The 20,096-nt window shown below is 42.3% G+C and overlaps 1 protein-coding gene across 1 annotated transcript in view; it reads left to right on the top strand.

The window, feature by feature from the left end:
* LOC110836945 (protocadherin Fat 3-like) overlaps positions 1–20,096 on the top strand; it is a 251,388-nt gene that overhangs the window by 121,581 nt on the left and 109,711 nt on the right. The gene's annotated exons all lie outside the window — the stretch shown is intronic.

Raw genomic sequence — 20,096 nt, forward strand, 5'->3', positions numbered from 1 at the left:
ATGCAGTTTTCTAGACTGAGGAAAAGAATGGGGAAACTCTGTGAGGCTGTGGTAATCCGGCCAAGATTCGAACAGATTCATGAACCAAGTAGCTGTTTCTGGGATGCTTGTGGTGTTGGCTAATTGAAATAAACGTCCAGAACACCGCAGATGCTGACAGGATGGACGCGTGCGTGACCTGGACACGGGAATTTAATGCAAACAGCTCGCTTGTTAAACGCGGACCCAGATAACTTTTTGAATGATTACATTTCAGATGTTAGGCCTTATTTTTAATGGTGTTACGTCTCTGTATAAGGGGCGGTATGATGACATTTGTGTTGTCTATTAAAGATCTTATGACCTAAAGCCGATGATTCTCCTTTATGTAGATTTTTCGCTGCGAGTTGCTCCTTTGTCCCTCTCCTTCGGTCTGTCTGTCGGTCTTAAGCAACGTGGGATATTCTGTGAAGCCTGCAGATTTCGCTGCCCCGTTCTGTTGCACGAAATCTTGTCCCAGGTCCCGCTTTAACCTTTCTCTTTGCGTGCTAACAGCTGCCGGGTTACACATTTCACAATTCATAGCGCTGTTACGTTCTTCACCACTTATTACTAAGTAACTCCCTTGTATCAGAGCACTTTTAAGTCATTTTAAACGCTTAAAATGATATCTTATCTCCTTTGTGGATATTTCCGTTCTTGTATTTAATTCATTTGGTTCCACGCCATAAACGCTCTCTCCAATGCAGTCCTAAGCACATTCGGACTATAATTTGTAGTAGAATTAATAAATCAATACAAGTTCTTTACTGGAGCGTTTGCCAACGGCAAAAGTGTATGACAGGCAAACATTGTTTGAGATCCACAACACTAAAGGAGATTATTCAAACGAAACAAATTAAAACAGAATTAAACTAAAATATATGGAAAATGGAAAAGATTTTTTGTTTTTAACATCGGAGGTACACGAATACTAACAACGCCCATCTCGGAATGACACTTTATTTTGCCCTTAAAGAAATAAGAAATCAAAGATCGGTGTCGGTATCAACAGCTTGAAGACAAAACGTCATTACGTGAAACATGAAATTGGCCGATAATGACACGAATTTTGAAATCAACCCTGAATAATTTATTAGACTCGGTCAGTGTAAGATTGTTCCGTACATCCAAGGCACACTTCAGCTTTTATCTGATTAAGGCGTTGTATAAAATAATAAGACTTCAGTGAAGGAAAAAGCTCTGATGTCCTTAGTGACTGAGAATTTGCATAATCAATAATCAATAATAAAAATAATGTAATTAAGAAGGAAGCTGAGAATATCTTGAAATACAGCGAATGTGAAAAGTGAAAGCAAAAGTGATCCCAATAATTAGAGGAGCAACTGGAACTGTCTCCAGGTCACTCAGAAAATGTTTGGCCCAACATCCCGGGCGAACACGACGTCAGGGAAGTTCAGAAGACCGCGATTTTAGGATCTTCATAGATCATTCGAAAGACGCTGTCGTAAAATATACAGTCATCCCTCGCAATAAAATTATACACGTATTAAGAACAAAATGTATTTCGGAAATAGCCACTGCGCTGTGTACCTCAGGGGCAAGGTTTGTCTCGGGTACATGGAAGTAAATGCCCTGTAAAGTGGCGAATGGATGGAATAATAATAATAATAATAATAAATTGGAACGACAGTAATGAAAGAAAATTTAATTCAGTGTGTAATAAAGAACAGATTAAATTCACGGAATGATGTTGTTAGTCGCTTCCCATCCGGTACGTATTAAAACGTAAATATTAAAGGATAGAAATTGCAATGAAGACGCAACCAGAAATAGAAACCTGAAGTAAGGAGCACGAAGAAATGCACTGGGTGGAACTGAACCCAGGACTTGCAGGCGGCGAAACGTCTGGTGATTTAGAGTGCGCTCATGCAAGAGAGACAAGACACTCCGAAGCCACTCATGGTCTTAGGTCGCTGCGTCGAATGCGCCATTAGCTTCGTTCGTCATCATCGCCTGTTACCGACTTCATCTGAGGCGTTCGGCGCTGGCGAGACCCCACGCCGGCTTAAGCCACACCCACGGGAATCACCTGGAAGACAAATGTGAAAGGAAACGGAACACGCTTGTTCCCAGTCACATGGCATTTACTCTCAACTGCTTTGTTTAAAGCAGGTTTTAAACAACGACACTGAATTACATTTCGAGTGCGCAAATGAACAAATGTTGGAGTTGAAAGATGTAATATTATGTTAATTTTATTATGAAATTTCATAAAAAATGTGAAGTTAACTTGAAGATTTCTGTCTTCTGGGTTGTTGCGCTGTGTAGTCTGGTAGATGTTAACCAACGTTTCGGAGGTCATACTGCCTCCGTCATCAGGGCGATGAGTATGAAGATTTCTGTCTTCTGGGTTGTTGCGCTGTGTAGTCTGGTAGATGTTAACCAACGTTTCGGAGGTCATACTGCCTCCATCATCAGGGCGATGAGTCTGAAGATTTCTGTCTTCTGGGTTGTTGCGCTGTGTAGTCTGGTCGATGTTTACCAACGTTTCAGAGATCATACTGCCTCCATCATCAGGGCGACGAGTCTGAAGATTTCTGTCTTCTGGGTTGTTGCGCTGTGTAGTCTGGTCGATGTTAACCAACGTTTCAGAGGTCATACTGCCTCCGTCATCAGGGCGATGAGTATGAAGATTTCTGTCTTCTGGGTTGTTGCGCTGTGTAGTCTGGTCGATGTTAACCAACGTTTCGGAGGTCATACTGCCTCCGTCATCAGGGCGATGATTCAGCGCAACAACCCAGAAGACAGCAATCTTCGTACTCACCGCTGTGAAAACCTCAAATCGTACATGAAGTTAACTTAATTCTCCCAGAACTACACAGTTCTCATAAATTTTACACTATTCAACTGCTATGTGTAAGCGTTTCCTCATTCCAAGACGTACGATGTTGGTGGAAGATGAAATCCTCCAGATGTTGTCCCAGATAGCAACTCAGTTCGGTCTACAGACCTGTGACTCATACAGAAGGACCCTGTACCTCTAACAGACGAGTGTTAATGCAGTTATGTCGTTCAGAGTTCATATATCGACATTATAAAAATCGAATGCTGGGAATAAAAAAGAGAAAACATCACTTTTGCCTGCGTCACTAACCCTTTAAAGTCCATGTGCCGTAACACATTTTAAATTGATGGCTTTGATATAATCCTCGGTGTAAACGGGGATTATTTACTTAAACAGCGTTAACCGCTTGATCATTTACGTGGACAGGCGTTTTTTTTCCTATTTGTGTTTGCTGCAGGGGCTTTATTATTACGTGTTAGGTGAGCAGCGACTTGAAACGGGGAAACAAATTTTCAAATTAAACATTCTTAAATTAATTTTGGGAAGGAAAGAGGAGAGACGATCGAACTGTGTATGAAACGAAACATAACCGCTTGAAAAATGGAAGAATTGAGCGTCACTGTTCTGACATTATCCTCGGAATTTCTTCAAAGTGATTCATGTCAGGACTGAGGCGCTGTTGCAGTGGGGGGGGGGGGCACAGAACCACAAAATTATGTTTTCGTAAAGCCGAGGAACGCTGAATGCATGCCTAAGACCCGGTGGGAGAATTCACGGCAATTAAGAAAATTTACGGCCTATTTAGTAAATCTGTATTCAGTTGTGCGTGTTTTGTTAATTTCAAAGTAACAGATTCAAGGATAATGGCGCGGGGACCCAGTAGATGGCTTACTTTGTACGTAATTGTAATCATTTGCTGTACGGTCCTGCATTCGGACAACTAAATATTTAGCCTATTATAAATACGAAGGATTTGATATAGGCTTTGAAGGTATAAATTATTTATCAATTAAATGATTTTGTAATTATGTAATTATTAAATATGAAATGTTAATTTGTCAGGAAACTTATTGCTAGTATTTATGGACGCTTTCATTATCTAAAACTGCATTGGAAAGATTTTGTCGTGGTACTATCCCGGCATTTTTCTGAGGGAACTGAAGAAAACAACGAAAATCGTGTCTTAGGGCAGATATTTAAACATATATGAAGCAGGAGTGCTAACCACTCCACAGCGACGTTCGGTGTCAAACGTTTCATTGTGGTACTAGTTCTCCGATGGGACCGCAGGAATGTGACTTAAGGCTTTGACCGGGATGTTCTTTTGTTAAATCTTATGTGGTACCGCCTGATTCGACTTCTAATGGTTAAGTGAAGTGTTTTCTTCGCGGTACGGTCTGGATTCGTAAATATTATGAAGACGAGCTTCACCTTCAAAGGGTTAACCAGCTGATTTTCGTAATGGTTAAGTGAAGTGTTTTCTTCGCGGTACGGTCTGGATTCGTAAATATTATGAAGACGAGCTTCGGCTTCAAAGAGTTAACCAGCTGATTTTCGTAATGGTGAGGTGAAGTGTTTTCTTCGCGGTACGGTCTGGATTCGTAAATATTATGAAGACGATCTTCGGCTTCAAAGGGTTAAACTAGCGAAATCGTTATCGTTAAGCATTTTACTAATATAGGAAGCTGAATCAAATGAAATTGCGGAATTGCTTTTTCCCCGCAGACAAAAGTATGCCCCAAAAAGGCATAATTAATTTCTAGTCGTAATTATTTTTAAGGTTAGCCAAAACACGGTTGCGAATGAGAAACGTAATTGACCTAATTACGTTTCAACGGAGGCTCCGAAATGCGAGGAACGATTGAACTACTTACTAACGCAAAATTAACTTCATTCCCACTAGTCGTACAGACCTCACAATAATTTTAGTGACACTCCATTACGTCCGAACATTATAGAACTTACAAAAAATATCTTGAACCGAGCTGAAATTGTAGGATCCACCAATATTACACAAAAAAATCGCAGATTGCAAACCTTGGGTTAGCAGCAGATGTCAGCTGCGTGTGGGAACGAATTCGTTGTCGCCTGGGGCAGGTTCCGGTCCAACGACTTTAGTCTCAGCTGGCCGATACATTCAGCATCGTTCTTGCGATATATCAACTGCGTCCGTGTATCACCGAAGCCTTTGAACCCAGACTGTAGCGACTGTTCTGTCAGGAATTCTCGACGCAGGTCGCCGTCTCCCGCGTCCGCCACTGCTCCAAAAAGGCGCGTCTCTAAGCGACGTTCAGTAAGTGTGTTTACGCTAAACTAAGTTAAGGTGAATAACAGCGGAAACTTCGTTTCGACGCCACGCGTCGTCGCACAGTCTTCTCGCATTAGCCTTCAATTTTGTTCGACGTGAGTAATGTCACCCATACCTGACCGTCACTTCTCACGTCTTTAAACAATTTTTATCAGAGTGAGTCACCACGTCAAGATGACTTTATTTCTTTTAGCATAATTCACATAGATGGTGCGAAACCCCTTTTCAGACATCCGTCCGTCTCTGATGAGCCAATTTCTGACAATAAATTCGATCTTCTTCGAAACATTGTCCAATAAAACGCATGATGCTGATTTGTTGTCGTTATAGCTGGCAAATCGTACGTTCTAAGTTGTGTCAAATGAACCTGCTTTCTACATTTTAAATTCTTCTTCATTTCTTTCTCGATGGTCCTCTCCGCCGTGAGAATCTTACTTCCTTCAGCTTTCCTTTACGGCTTTGGAGCCTGGTTTATTTATTGCATCTTTTACGGGCAAAATCTTTCTGAATATCTTTCCAACATGGCCGCCACTATTTTCCACTGCCTGCGAATTGCCATGTTCGAGAATCCTGTTCCTCCTGTTGTCTCTGCTCTCCTCGCGTCATTAACGGAACCGGAATCAAGGCCACAAGAAAATAAAATCTTGGTTTATTGGAAAGATTCCAGTGCAGGAGAATTGGTGGCACCTGAATTTCGCGGCCTCTCCCTGTTTTCGAAATCCAGTCTTGAAGAAAATCCAATCGACCTGCAGTTTTAGCCGCCAGCAGAGACACCGCCAAGTTTTCGACAGTCCAGGAGCCCCTGTCGCTTTCCTTCCCCTTGAATGTCGGCATCCTGCGATAAACACGTAAAAATTACGTAATTATCATACGCCCCGCGGAAAATGTCCGGAGCCAACTTGGTAAGAGAGCGGTCTGACAATCTGTGACTGTGATTGTATTTTAACAGCATCTTGTTTATAAAGCGATGAAAGTAGGAAACATTCGTGGAGCCAATGAAATTAGCGGGTGCTGTGCTCTGAAGAAGCAACTTTTGGATAGAAATGACTGAGGACAAGGACGAATGTAGTAGCATCTAGGCTCAGGGCGGTATCGACCTACGCTGCCTGTGATCTGACAAGGAGAACAGTGGTCCTAAATGCCACGACGTACCTGCTACCTTTATAAATAAAATACGATTGTCCGATAATGCTCCAGGGCTGTCCCGTTTTCAACTTAGTGGCGAACATTCTACTCATTTACGTCGCACAAATGTGTAGGTAGAGGGAAGGCTACGTAGTTGGGGCAGACGTGCATGGAGGTTTTGCTGAACAAGTGGCTATTTTTTTAAAAAAATTCTCCGCTTTCTGTCAATATTTGTTTTTAAAAAGTGCTCCACGTCACCGAAGCTGCCAGTGTTGTACCTGAGCAAACAGACCGCGAATGAATGAGACGAACGTGGAGCGGCGTAAAACAGCGTTGCTTATTCGACGACATTTAGAATAGAACGTGGCTGTTACGTGCTATCGCGAGAACCTGTCATTCATTTGGACTTAAATTTGTTTTAAAATGATGTACCAGGACTTTTCTGCCTGTTTTGGATCACAACTTGCCTACATGTTGATCGGAACTTGGTGTCCTTTTGATGTATTGTTTTTTAATACAATCAGCGTAGAATTTTCCAAAGAATTTGAAAATTGCACTGTAAAATGCCAAGTATAATATAATCAGCATACGAAATCTGATCTTGTTCCTTTAAAGCGTTATAAAATGTATGCATCTCGTCTAAAATTCTAATTATGGAGATAGGGTTGAAGGCGATACCGAGATTTTGTGACTACGGTAATGAACATTCTGTTCTCATATAATAGGTGAGTTGTTGGTCAGCATTTTAGGCGTGAGTCTTTTCCTTTGAGGCATTATTCAGTACTCGGAAACGGTTATTACTTGCTTTTAGTCGTAGGGCGCTTTGTCGTTATGCGAAGATTTTCTTTTGGCACTACCTGAATTAAGTCCGTTGCATACAGCTGTTAATTCAAAACTAAGCCCTTAAGGTAGTCTATCACCAAAGTTCTGCAGTAACCACTGTCATTAACGTCTGAAACAGAAGAAATAAGTGTTTTTTTTCGAAATATTAAAATAGTAGAGCTGTTTGAAAGTTGCTCGTTATCGCAGTAACAACCAAATAGGCCACACGTCAACTTGTTCCTCGCTTGTTCTGAAACGGACTGATATTTCATAATGATTCTCTTCGTTACGGATTCATAAGCTGGTCAAAGTGAAAATTACTCGTGCAGAAGGACCACAAAATGTAAGCAGTAAGCCGCTTTAATGCAGGTACGGAGTAGTTTGCTTTGTCAGTGGTTACAGATCAATCCCTTTAAATTAATCTATATTTGTCAGATCAAACTGTTCTGAAATGTGTTAGGATACAGGAATCTCTTACATATGGAGGCAGGTTCTAACTGCCTGGTATTGTGACGTAGATCCCTTGTCACAAAAGCACGTTAAGGATGAAGGGAAGGTTTCCACATGTGGAGGGTGGCTGTAATTATTTGAATAGTTGCAGACAGTTTGCAAGCGGTGATATTGAAATGTGGGGTCCTTTACTATAAGATGTTTAGTGAATTAGAATTTGTATCAACAACTAACGCAATTCTGGCCGAGGTAACTCGTGAGGATCGATGGTGGGCGGAACTGCCTCTGGAGTACAGAGCGACGAATGGACCCTAATTTAAAGCCTGAAACGCTACTTAACGTGACGGAAAGTGTTTACAGTTTAAGTGCAGAATAGTTTTTGTTCATGACTTGCAAGCCACATTGAGGTAAATGGGTTCTCAAAACTAGGACGAACTAGACCGGGTTCGTAATTTAGTATTCCAACTCAGAAGAATTTCGTTTCGGTGACAATGATGACAAAAGATTTTGTGTTCCACGTCAACCAAATGAATTCTTAGCTTCCATCGTCGTCCTTGAGGTCATCTGCCCGTTAACAGAGGCTTTACTCAACTGTCTTTTGACGAATCTATGATCAGAACAGTCATTTATTTTATTTTATTTTAAATGTAGAAATCATTCAAAGCTGCAGCAGGTAAGAGGTGTCGACCGCTCGTGATGGAATTAACATTGGTCTTTCGTTACGCGTGAAGTATTTTCTTTGTAACAATAACACGTGAAGCCACGCCTCCCGGCTCTTTGTTGCGCTGAACGACAATCGCATTTCCGGTGCGTGCGTCCTTGCAGCACGTTCTTTCAAACAATCAGCCGTAATTTTGTTTGGAAACTTTCCCAATTTCAGTCAAACAACTGTAGGTGTTAATAATGTTGTTGTTAATTTGCGATTCATAAATTGTAAAATATATCTAGATCATTCCAAGCCTCAGAATCTCTTAACTGTCGCTTTTAGTCGTAACGAAAGTTTCAGTTTTCTTTAACGGGTTTTTAAATTACTCGAAATGCATTGTGGGAAAATTCTCTTCACCCGCCGCACCTAGAGCGACTCTTGGAGGCCAACAGTGGGTAGGTGGAGGTCTACTTCCGATGTTCAAGGGCGTGGAGTTCACCTCCTCTCGTTCGCACAACTTACGGCATGGTGCTTAGAAGCTTTTGTCCTCGCCCCTCACATGCATCGAGATGTCATTAAATAATGCATATGTTACAATAAGACTAAAACCTGCCGAAAAATATGTACCTTACCCTACGGCCAATATATCCATCTTATGTATAAAAACCAATGTTTCCTTGCATTAAGCTGTCCGTGTGCCGTGGGTGACAGCCCGAAAATTATTTGTACTTATGTTTCCAAGAGTCTAATTAAGGCTGGCACCAGGGGTATATAAACTCCAACGTCAAAAGGTCGACCCAATTAATGGACAATGTTTTGTGTGGCTGTTACACTTTTGCAGGCAGATGTGGAGTCATTATAAGCTTCCTTAAATTTTTGTCCGCTTTCGACGAAATAAAGCAATTACCAATGAGATTTCCTTTGTAGCAGTTCCATCGCGTCCTCTCGACCATGTAGCCGAAAGCTAAGCCTTTCCAGTGGTCTCTGGTTGTTTTTTTATTTATTTTCAGGGAACATGGATTTTTCCCCCCAGAGAAATGCTTTGGTCCAGTTAGGCTTGGTTACTCTGCCCCTAACATTCGGATGCCGGAGAGTGCAACTGCGCATGCCCGTTACAGATAAAATACGCAATGTAACACGGGAATAAATTAGGCTCTCCCTCGCGTTTAGACTACCGGGCACACACACACGCACAGTTCCCCCCCCCTTGATCCAGGCAACCCTCGAACAAAGGCACTAACGCCAGTTACTTTCAGACTTGCAGTAAACTTACTGGCACCAGTGCACGATGTTCAACTTCTTACAAGTGAAACATTAGGAGATTGGGCGGGGAGGTTGAACCGGAGGGTGAGTTGAAAAAGTTGCTGAAAAGTTCAGGAGACGGTCGACAAGGAGGTATTGAATACTATGAATAACTTTGCGATTAGTCCCAAGGTACCAGTATACCGTGCAAGTTTGTGGAACTCTGGCGTGTGCGAAATCCAGACAGCAAACCGCTGTGGATCAGGAGTTCAGTCGCTTCTCTCCCTCCCCCGTGATACGAGCAGTTTCCTGTACCCTGGCGTTATTTCTGAACTAGACTAACACGCTTCTAGTTTTGGAGGAGAACAGAAGTTTTGTTGATACAAGAAGCGAATTGATGTGTTACGTTGTCACACGAGGTCAGTCGACTCCGGCCTGTTCTTGGAATCTAGTTCGGATACTTATAGCACCCTAAATTTTGAGTGCACTGAGATACACGCCTGTATAGTTTCGAGCGTCCCTCATTTTAGTCTGTTTTTGCCCTCTGACATAATTATCTTTTAGGTAACATCTCACAGAGCGAGAGCGGTAGAAGGACGTAAGTACCAAGTTCTTTCTTTCCTGGACTTACGAATGACTGCCTTAGTTTTACATGAAGGAGGGAAATCCTTAAATCAGAATTTCCCGTTTGTGACTTCTGAAATCCTCCGTCTAGGAGTCTTAAGGCCTTTAGGAATTTTCGGACTTTTCGTTTAAAAGGAAAATCAGTCGGTGTCGATTCTTGTCTGTGCAAGGAGAGAGGTTGTCCGATACATGACAACGCTGTGTTAATTGCAGATGCTATGAATTTTTGATGTCATAGGATGGAGAAAGGAGAATGAAGTGGTGGAGCCTTATCACGAGGTACTATCCCAGTAAAAAAAATGAAGGGGCTGAGGAAAACCACGAACAGTTCCGGTCGGGACCGGCAGTGCGGCTTATGAGATTGCCCCAGCGAAAATCGGCGGAACTGGAATCAGACGTAGGGCGGCCGTAGTGCACGAGGCCCGTGCTTATAAAGCAGTTGGGTAGTTTGTTATTGAGTTACAGTAAACGTGAATAGAAATTAAGCGACGGATATGCTGGGGCCCTCTAAGTCAATTACGAAATGGGACCGCGACCCCTGCTTCTGCAAACGTCTGCAGCTTTCTACGCGACGCACGAAGAAATTGTGTTTCAGGAAACAGAATGGAGTGTCGTAAACAGAACAGGAATGACATTTAAGTGAAAATTCTGCTTCCCGGCCTTTAATTATCAATGATCTATGCAATAGGCTAGGTCTGTCTCACTTATCGATTTTTTTTTTTTTTGAATTTGTGGCGTATTTATCGACCGTGTAGTGCGGAATTATGTGATGGTTTATATATGATGGAATGGAGGAAATAGGGAAGGAAGCGTTACTGGCCTAATTAAAAATACTATCCCAGCATTGGCCTGGAGGGAATTAGGAACGCCACGAAAAGCCACTCGAGGTAGGCTTGTGCATTTTGCGGACGGAGATTTGATGTCGGATCTCTCGAGTAGGAGGTATGACTGCAAACCATTCGGTCAAGACTTTCAGCTGTTTAATCTTATAGTTCTTTTAAATTAACTGTGTTACTTTAAAGTGTTGTCGTTTGGATTTTGACGCTGTCCTGTCCTGTAAGCATTTCGTTGCCGTGAGAATCTCAGCTCGCAATCAACTAAGTAGCTATTTGACTGCACACTGGGCGCACAGTGGACAGTTCTCCTTCTTACAGCCTCAGACTTTCATTTAAGACTTAACTATGTCGAACAAATCTCGGTTAGTACGCCTAATCTAATTACAAGCTTTTCGGTGTTTCCTTCGCTGATTTAGGCCATCACATTTTTATAGGACGAACAGCTGTCATTGCCCACCGCTGTTCTGTTGTTTGTAAAGCGAAGTCACGACACTGGTCATCGGGAGAACCCAGTCCTGCAAATCTCATAATAAACAATCATTTTGATTCTGAAGGGTTGTGACGACGGTGTAATGAAATTATTGATGTTTGGGAATTTTTTTCATCGTCTGATATTATAAAACACGACGTTTCGAGTATTGGATCTGTCCTCGACTTCAGATTTAGTGGGGGAGGCGCGCCTGCTCTGTGGGGCCTTTATAATGAGCTAATACACTGGGGTTAGCTCACGAGGAATTAGAACACGGAGGACAAACGTAGGGCTCTTTTCCGCTGTGAGAACATCGTATCTTATACAGCGCATGATTTTATCGTGTGATGCACTTGTTAGCTTTCAAGTAGATGGTTAGAAATTGTATTTGAATTCTTCATTTCGAGTTGTGATGACAGCGGACAACGCAGTGTGAAGGTGACACCAGTTGATTCAAGTCAGTCATGTGTAATTTAAGATATGAGCCGGATACTGTATGCCTGCCAGTTGACCTCAGAGTTTCTCATGCCATGCGGGCGTATGGGGTGTGTAGGAATCGCTCCATGCATTCTTAACGTAGGCACTAGGTCGGTGAGAGTGGTCGCTTAACTTCCGATGGAGGAACCCCCAAAGTGTACTTAAAAGATTCTGGGTGGGCCTCGGAGCCGACCTGAAAAAAAAAATTCTAATTTTCCTGAACTAGAACCCCGTTGTTTCAGGCAGTATGATAGTTAATATGTTTTTCATATACAAGAGAGAAAGGTTAAAAGGGCGGAAATTACAAATTTAAAGCCCGAACCGGGGGTTAGAAAAGCAAAGAAGAATTTGGCGCATCGTAGCGACGACACCAGCCAGGATATTGACTCTGGAAATATTCCCGCTTATGAATAAATTTGCAGAATTACATACATTTTAATTACTCCCTTTTTTTTTGTAAATTAAAACTAATTACGCGAGTCGAAATACGAGTTATCTTTGCTTTTCCTTCGGCACGCTTTCACAATCGGGCACGAAGGGACATTGGCACAGAATAGATGACACATCTCGAAATATCGATAAAGCTTTCGGTGTGAAGGAGAGAGGGATTGAGCACGCGTTTCAGATATGACAGAGTCGACGAGAACCAACTATGACAATTTTTAGACAGCTCACTAACACAATAGACTTCGTAAATGCCGTCAAAATGCCCTGCAGGAACACAAATACCTTTCAATAACTGACCAAGATAGAAGTAAATACAAATTCAGGCCTTCCAGAGGGACATATCCTGGTCCCTCTTCGTAATTGACTTGCACGTTCCAGGAGAATGGGGAAACGGAACGTTGGTATCCATAATGGAATTAAAATGGTTGGCGACTGCTCCATAATCAACATCTTCTTTGCAGGTGACCGAATACTTACTTCTTCTGTGGCGAGGCACGAGATGCCCCTCGAATACGTAAAGTGTGTGTTTCTTTTTTTTTAAAGGTGGCGTTTTAAATAGTCTATTAACTTTAAAATGTGGCATCTTCGAACACAGTATTTCAGCACGAAGTGTTTACATTGAGAATACTAGTAATCCCCTTTTATAGCAAACGCTGGGGGCGGGGGTGGGGGTGGGATGGACGGTAGGTCAGTGAGTGAGTGAGTGTTTGAGCGTCTAAGCCAGCCTCTGCTAGCGCACGGCGAGTTGTCATCATTAGCACGGAGACCCCGCCATCCATTTGTGGATGCCGTTCGTCCTGAGGCTAAACGCTTTCTGCTTCGTGTTGTAGACGAGGAACACGTCGACATCGATTTGTGTTGCAGCTTCTAGTGTTAATTGCGTTTCCGAGCGTCTGTCCCTCTGCATTAGGTGTGTCTATCGTTAGGTTAGGTTGCAAGCCGCAGATGAACACGTGTCTGTGATGAGATCAGGCAGCCTGACGTCCGATGGTTTTACTTTTGGGCGATGATTGATGTACGTCGCGGTCAGGGCGCGTTCAACCCCACGTGACTAGCAATGTCTGACGTTCCTTTTATGCGGGCGGTGGCGGGAGACACGTGATGAGGTTTGTAGTTATTCGCAGTTTTAATAAGCTACTTAATTCATGCTGGACAACAGACCGAAACATTTGATAACGCACGCTTTGGACAGATCAGAATTTTAGTCGGATGAACTCAGTGACGTAGGTATATATGGAGGGATAATACTAAAATGGATCCTAAAGTAGTAAGGTGAGGGTGTTGTCTGGATAGGGACAGACTTCGGGCTCTTGTGAGTACGGTAATGAACATTCTGGTTCCTTAATAGACGGAGAATTTCTTTACTGGTCGAACGCCTGTTAACATCAACAGGATAAAATCCGCTCACTGAAGATAACAGTGTGAGTGTGATATATAAACATTGAAAATTATATTAAAAACTACAGTGATTGATAAAGAAGTATTGTTTGTTTTTAGATGCAGCTTAGAACCTTAAATTGGTTTCGTCTGTGTATGACCCGTCTTCTTTACGTGTTCAGAAGCGTTTTAACCTAAAGATACGCCAGAGCGAACGCCTTGACAACGTTTGCTGATTTCGGCTGCTGTCATGACGTTCCGTTTCTTAGAAACGTGATTACTCGTTATGCATATACTCACTAACCCTGGTACTTCAGAGACAGAAACCTGCAGAATCCTCGTTGTCATGGAGCCGGCTGAGTTTCGTCTGCGTTGGAAATTTGGCTAAATCCATTCTGCCGCACTGTGGGTCAGTTTTCTTTCGCCTTGGGTGTGGTAATCCGAGCAGTCACGAACAGTGAGATGTTATTTGTCGCTTCGTTAACACAATCACAGGGAGAACTTTCCTGGTCACACGGAGGAAGTGGCAGTCATTCTCAAAGAGTAGAAAAGCTTATTTTTCTCCATAAAATAGATATCATGACAATCGATGATTAATATTTTCCTGTTAGTGGTAACTGAGTTTGCCCCCTCCGTATACAAGCAGTGCCGCGCAGACCAAAGGAACACGATAGATAGCCGGGACAGTGGATACTGTAGATACAAAGTGGACACACGCTCCAACACAGTCATTTGTCTGTCATGAGTTGAATCCCCTGCTGTCAGAAATTTGATGGAATGTTTTCATTTATCACGCGACTGGATGATCCGGCAGTCCGGAATGGATTTCCGGAAAGTGACGTGGTTTACAGACTTCGGCTTATCGTATTTCGACTACACGGAACTTCGAACGGACACACGTGCTGTGGCATATATGGATCCACATTTTTCATCAGATTGAATCCTTCGTGAGGCTAACAGAGATTTTCGGTAATCACAAGTACAAATTCCTCCCGCCTCCCCTGATGCCTTACGTCGTAGGTGTCAGGTGTTCGCCAGTTTAGCGCGTAAGGTTTAAATCACGAAGCTAACAAAGGCAACTACGCGCTTGTAATAAGCTGTTTAAAGACGACTGTCTTCCGGGTTGTAGCCCCGATGATGGACCTTCGAAAAGCTGGTAAACGCCTACCAGACTGCACTTGGCTACAACCCAGAAGACGCATAAAGCTTCTTCATTCTGCTGTAATGCGTGGTGTTTAAGACACGCGTTTGCGTCGGTGAAGCTTCGTTGTTCTGACGGTCCACTTCCTCCTGCGAATTTCATTCTGCGTGAATCTGCATCTTTCGCCAGTTTGTTACGTCTGGGTCATGCCGCTTGATATTGGTTGGGACAGATTTTGGCAAGGACTATCAAATTTCGGGTTAAATTATTTTAGTATAACTGGGGCTAAATATGATAGATGTTTCCCTAAAACGGAATTTCATTACATTATTCCATCATGCCAGTGAAATCGCAACATGACACGTCATTTGCGACAATGGCTGTCCTTTATGTTTTCGGCTGGTCCAGCCTGAACGGGAGGTGGGCCATAGTGAAATATTTGCTACTACAGACGGATCATACAATTATCTCAACGTAACCGAAACAAAACCTAATATTACAATCTGTGTTCGCTTTTCAAATTCCAATTCGCGTCGTATCAAGTAAATGCACATCCGTGATTCTTAGACGGGACGTCGGTTTGTTTTGTTTTTAATACGTGGAAAGCATGTAATTTTTCTGACGTTACACTGAGTGATGTGCCATTCTCTGACCTGTACAGACATGCCGCAGGCCATGACACGGCCATATTTTTATATAACACCTGATTCCAGAAGAGTTAAAAATTACTTTTTCTGTTTAGAAAGTTCTGTACTGATTTTGGGAAGTGTCAATTTTTTCTGACAGGTTTAAAATAACCTCACGTCCACAATTGTCAAGGAGTTGAAGGTTGGAACAGATTAGTAGTTATCTGAATGTCAGTTCTATGAATAACCTGAGACCTGTATTGGACTGAGTGTTAAAATGTTTAAGTATTCATAATGAAAGATAATCTGTGAAAATTATTTGATAGCTGTATAAAATTTGTCCTAATGTTTCGAAACTCAAAATTTGATTTGTCGAGCTCACAGCGACATACACCAACAAGTGAGTAACACGTTAACTTGTCCACAGTGCATAGGAACGCTGATCGGATTCTTTCCTGAAGACATTCTGTCGTGACCTGCGCCCTCTGTAAAACGCAGTACATTACATTGTGCCTTGTATTGTACTTTGGAGAGGCCACGTGGAGAGGTGCTGTGGACCGAATCCTGCCCGCGGACCGCAGGTTGAGGATCCCCGCTTTAGACTGAAGCACTTTGCTGGATTACGATGCGTTTGTTTCTGTAAATGCGTCGTTAACCTGATTTTCTCTCAAATAGTTTGCGGGGGAGCTCACGAGTGAATCTGGATGTCTTTCTGTCGCATTACAGAGCAGTTTCAATGCGGGATGAACGCGGGCTTTTGTTTCTGCAAGCAGAAACCAGACGCGTGACAAATAGTAGGCCTGTATTCATACTATTAGGATATTGATATCCGGAAGAAACACGGTCGGCTGGGCATACAGAAAGGAGCAGGCAAATGCTTAAAAGATTTTAATCGGAAAATCTGAAGGTGGGAAACGGCTTTTAAAACCTAGTCACAGGTGGAAGATAATATTGAAATGAATCTCAAGGGTGCAGCGTGGGAGGTTGTGAGCACGATAATGAAAGTTCAGGCTGCAAAACCTGCGGAAGACTTGTTTACTATCTGAGTGAGTGTTTTCTCTTTAAAAAGGACACAACCTCCATGGGGGTTTATGCGGAACCAGTCCGGTTATATAATTATCACATCCGATAAGTAATTATTTCTAATGTGGTCCTTGTCCCTCCTCTTTTGTGGCTTGATTGTGGTCGCACTGAAGAAAACCACTGCCATCCTCAACCACGGTGACAAGGAACCAATTAAGAAGAATCCCTTTTACTGTTCACGTGCTGGAAGACGGCGAGGCAGATTTAGCCCCCGCTGCTTCATCTCTGACTACGGGAGAGGGGAGAAATGGAATTTGCAGTAAAGCTGATGATCCACATCGTGGGCTTGTATGTATTTCCTGGCTGTTTGTCTTGTACTTCAAAAAGACCGCCCGTGTATCAGCTAACTCTTGTCTGCCGTAGGTTCGTTTTAACGAGGGCTGTACAATCAAATAATTCAGGGAGTTGTATCTTATAAGCAAACGACGGATTAACTGGGGAAACATGTTTAAACGCTCCTATCGCTTGCTACAATACGCTGTATGCGAGTTTAAAACACGTGACGTGGCTAATCCGACATAATTGGGGTGCGTTGTGGTGTTTCAGCCTACCCCATGCAATTCGTGTTTAATAATTACCCTTCCTACCCCTACCCCCCACAAAGAGCTATGAAATATGGCAGATGTATTATTGTTTACTCACCAAATATGGTTTTCAAACCGAACGTAATATTTCTGCTCGTGTTAATAACTGCGGTTAAGTTGAAACACGTTAAATACGCGCATCTGTGCGCTGTGGGGGCTTCGTTTGAAATGGGAACCAATTCAAGCGCTTAACGTGGACTCTACAGTAGCCGGGACGAAACTGTGCGTTTCGAGTACGTCACTAGTTCGCGGGTAAAAGGAAACAAATTCATTTACTGTTCAAACCAAGACATGGAATGGGAATATTCGAGCAATGGCCGGCTGTACTTCTCGCCTTTCGTCAGTCCGTTCTGGCACGGATCCTCCTGAAGAGGCCGCTGTTTCTACATCTTCATATATGTCTGACTGAACACCACATCTCTGCACATGATACAGCGTCGTAAAATGACTAAATAAATCCCTCAAGTTGTTACGCGATTCATGTACACGTGTTGATTTCTGTTTACGTGCGTTAATTAATCCTTACATTTCAGAGACAAGAAGCTTTGAATTGCAAAGTGGACACTTTAAAAGAAAGTTTCCAGTTTTTGCCACAGGATTTCGAGGCGCGATCTGTCAGTGATAACAGCAACAAATTATCAAATCAGCAACTTTTACCTGCTCTTTTAGGCGTGTATTCATCTAGCCAAACGAGTTCCGGCCCTCCCGGACCATTATTAGAGGTGACACATTCACAATTTTGAGGTGTCAACGATGTGGTTTTGTTGACTGAGAGGTTTGGACATCAACTCTTTGTGCATCTGAACCAGACATTGTGAATGTTGAATATTTGATGAGGTGAATTGTTGATTTGGTAATTTTTATTACGCGCTACTGTACGTTGATAATGGGTTTTATGTCTGTGTGCCTTCCTTCTGTTATAATTGGAAAGCACGTGAGAATTTCTGTTTTTTTATATTTCAAAATAATTTGCATCAGCAGACACGTGTTATTCACAAGAACTGCTCAAGGCAATGAACAGGACGTGTCGGTTCGCGTGTTTTATCTCCAATATGGCTCAAGGAACAGGGATTAAATTAGATTTTATGCTCATTAGTTGAATAGGGTCTCTAAATCTTTTTGGGTGTGGGAGGTGTTTATTAAAACTTCTTTGTCAAGACTTGGCAACAAAAGTACAAGACATTATTTTAACAGCACTTTTGAAAGTGCTTCCCAATTTCTAGTTCACAAAATAGTGCTTTAAAAGGAGACGTCTTACTAGAGGTTTATCGGAATGAAAGTGATAGGAAAATTGATCTCTTCTCGAATTTCATTTTAATCCTCGCACACAAATTCTGTAGAGTTCTATTTACAAAAACAAAATATCTTCGATAATTTCAAAATAACGAATCTTAAAAAAAATGTTTCGTTTTGGCATTATATATCTCTTAAACATGTTTCACTGCGGATCTATCTTAAAATAAGACGTATTTGAGGTTATTAAGCAAATGTGTCGGTACAATTGACCTTAAAAGATTGTCACTCAAAGAGGCGTGGGTATATTTTGAAGTCTGTCATGCGCGTTGTAGGGCCAAAGTAACTGCCCCAGGGTGAGTTGGGGGCGGACAGACTGGCGCCATATTTATTTTACACCTGTTACCAGAACTTATGTTCCCTGCACCCACGACATTTGAAACTTAGTGGTAACTTCTGCGCACTCAGGCTTGTGGTTCGCAAGGGCTCTGAAGCTGCCATTGGTATCCCCCCTCCCGGGCCCCTTTAACTTTATTTCGTAGACCATTTAACAGGGTCATTTAAATTGCACAGAGAGTCTCATTGCATGTATTTCACAACATACCGGTTAAGACATGAAGTTAAACTGTGGCCATTGGCCATCTGGTGACGTCCAAATAAGGCCACATTACCTGAATTTAGTGCTGAAGATCGCTACCTGTACCTCGCCTCTCCTGCTCTTACGTCTGTTGTAATGTAAGTGGTTCTTTGATGTCATTATGGAGGGATTTCAAAGTGTTTGTAATTCCGATGACGGAATGCACGTTAAATAAGGCTTTTGAGACCGCGAGTGAAGATAGGCGTGCGCTTAGGTTTCAGCGTAGAAACAGTTTCTGCGTCAGTTCATCCGGCCTACGAACACTGCCAGAATATTGCAGAGGCCTCTCGAAACATGATGCGTTTAATCGAGTCATAATTTCCGACTACGTGGAGCAAGATTTTTTTTTTTTCATTTTAATAACGCTGAAGCGACAGATCGGCGCTGTCTGTGTCCGTTGCATCGCGCCGGTCGCTGTGCTCTATTGACGGCTGCCGAAATGTATCCAAATTCAGAACCGAAAGGTAAAAATTTGAAATATTAAGATCGGTCTCAGTAAATATGGTGTGAGGATGTCGGCTAGATTCATCTAACTCAAAACAGGAGCCGGTGGCTGGCTCTTGTGAACACGGTAATAAATAAACGTTCGTAGTTCCTGGCTAGCTGAGCGACCATTCGGATTTCGAGAAGGACTCAGCTCCACGGAGTTTGTTTCGTGCAGGTAAAGCTGATGAAAGCACGGATTCAAGATGTTTCGAAATAGCCTGATCTCGAAAATATTTGGATCTAAGACGGGAAGGAACTAGCAAGCAACAAAACAAATGAAAGTGTGGAATTCAGAGCTTGGTAATTTGGCTCTGGAACCTAACCTTATTAACACTGAGTTATGAAACCAAAAAGAATAAGATGGGAGCCCTTCTTCATAAACTGATAGTCTTTCATCTGGTTAATAACTTTCCCGCTTTGTACAAAATTCAGAATTTAAATATATTGTTTAAAAGGGCTCGTTTCTTGAGATAAACGTCTGTATCAAAAAACGCCCTGTTCTTCAAGATCCTTTTTTTTAATATCCTTCCATCATGGCTTAGATCTCCCAAGTTATGTCTTACTTTTAGGTTTTCAACTCATATTTTACACGCATTTCTTATGTCTCCCATGCCAGAAGTGTACTACGCCAACCTTGCAGTCGTTCTGTTTCAGTA

The sequence above is a fragment of the Zootermopsis nevadensis genome, unplaced genomic scaffold, assembly GCF_977971745.1.
Source record: "Zootermopsis nevadensis isolate Lab colony 2312 unplaced genomic scaffold, Znev_1.0 Znev_ptg000040l, whole genome shotgun sequence".
In the NCBI taxonomy this organism is placed as follows: Eukaryota; Metazoa; Arthropoda; class Insecta; order Blattodea; family Termopsidae; genus Zootermopsis; species Zootermopsis nevadensis.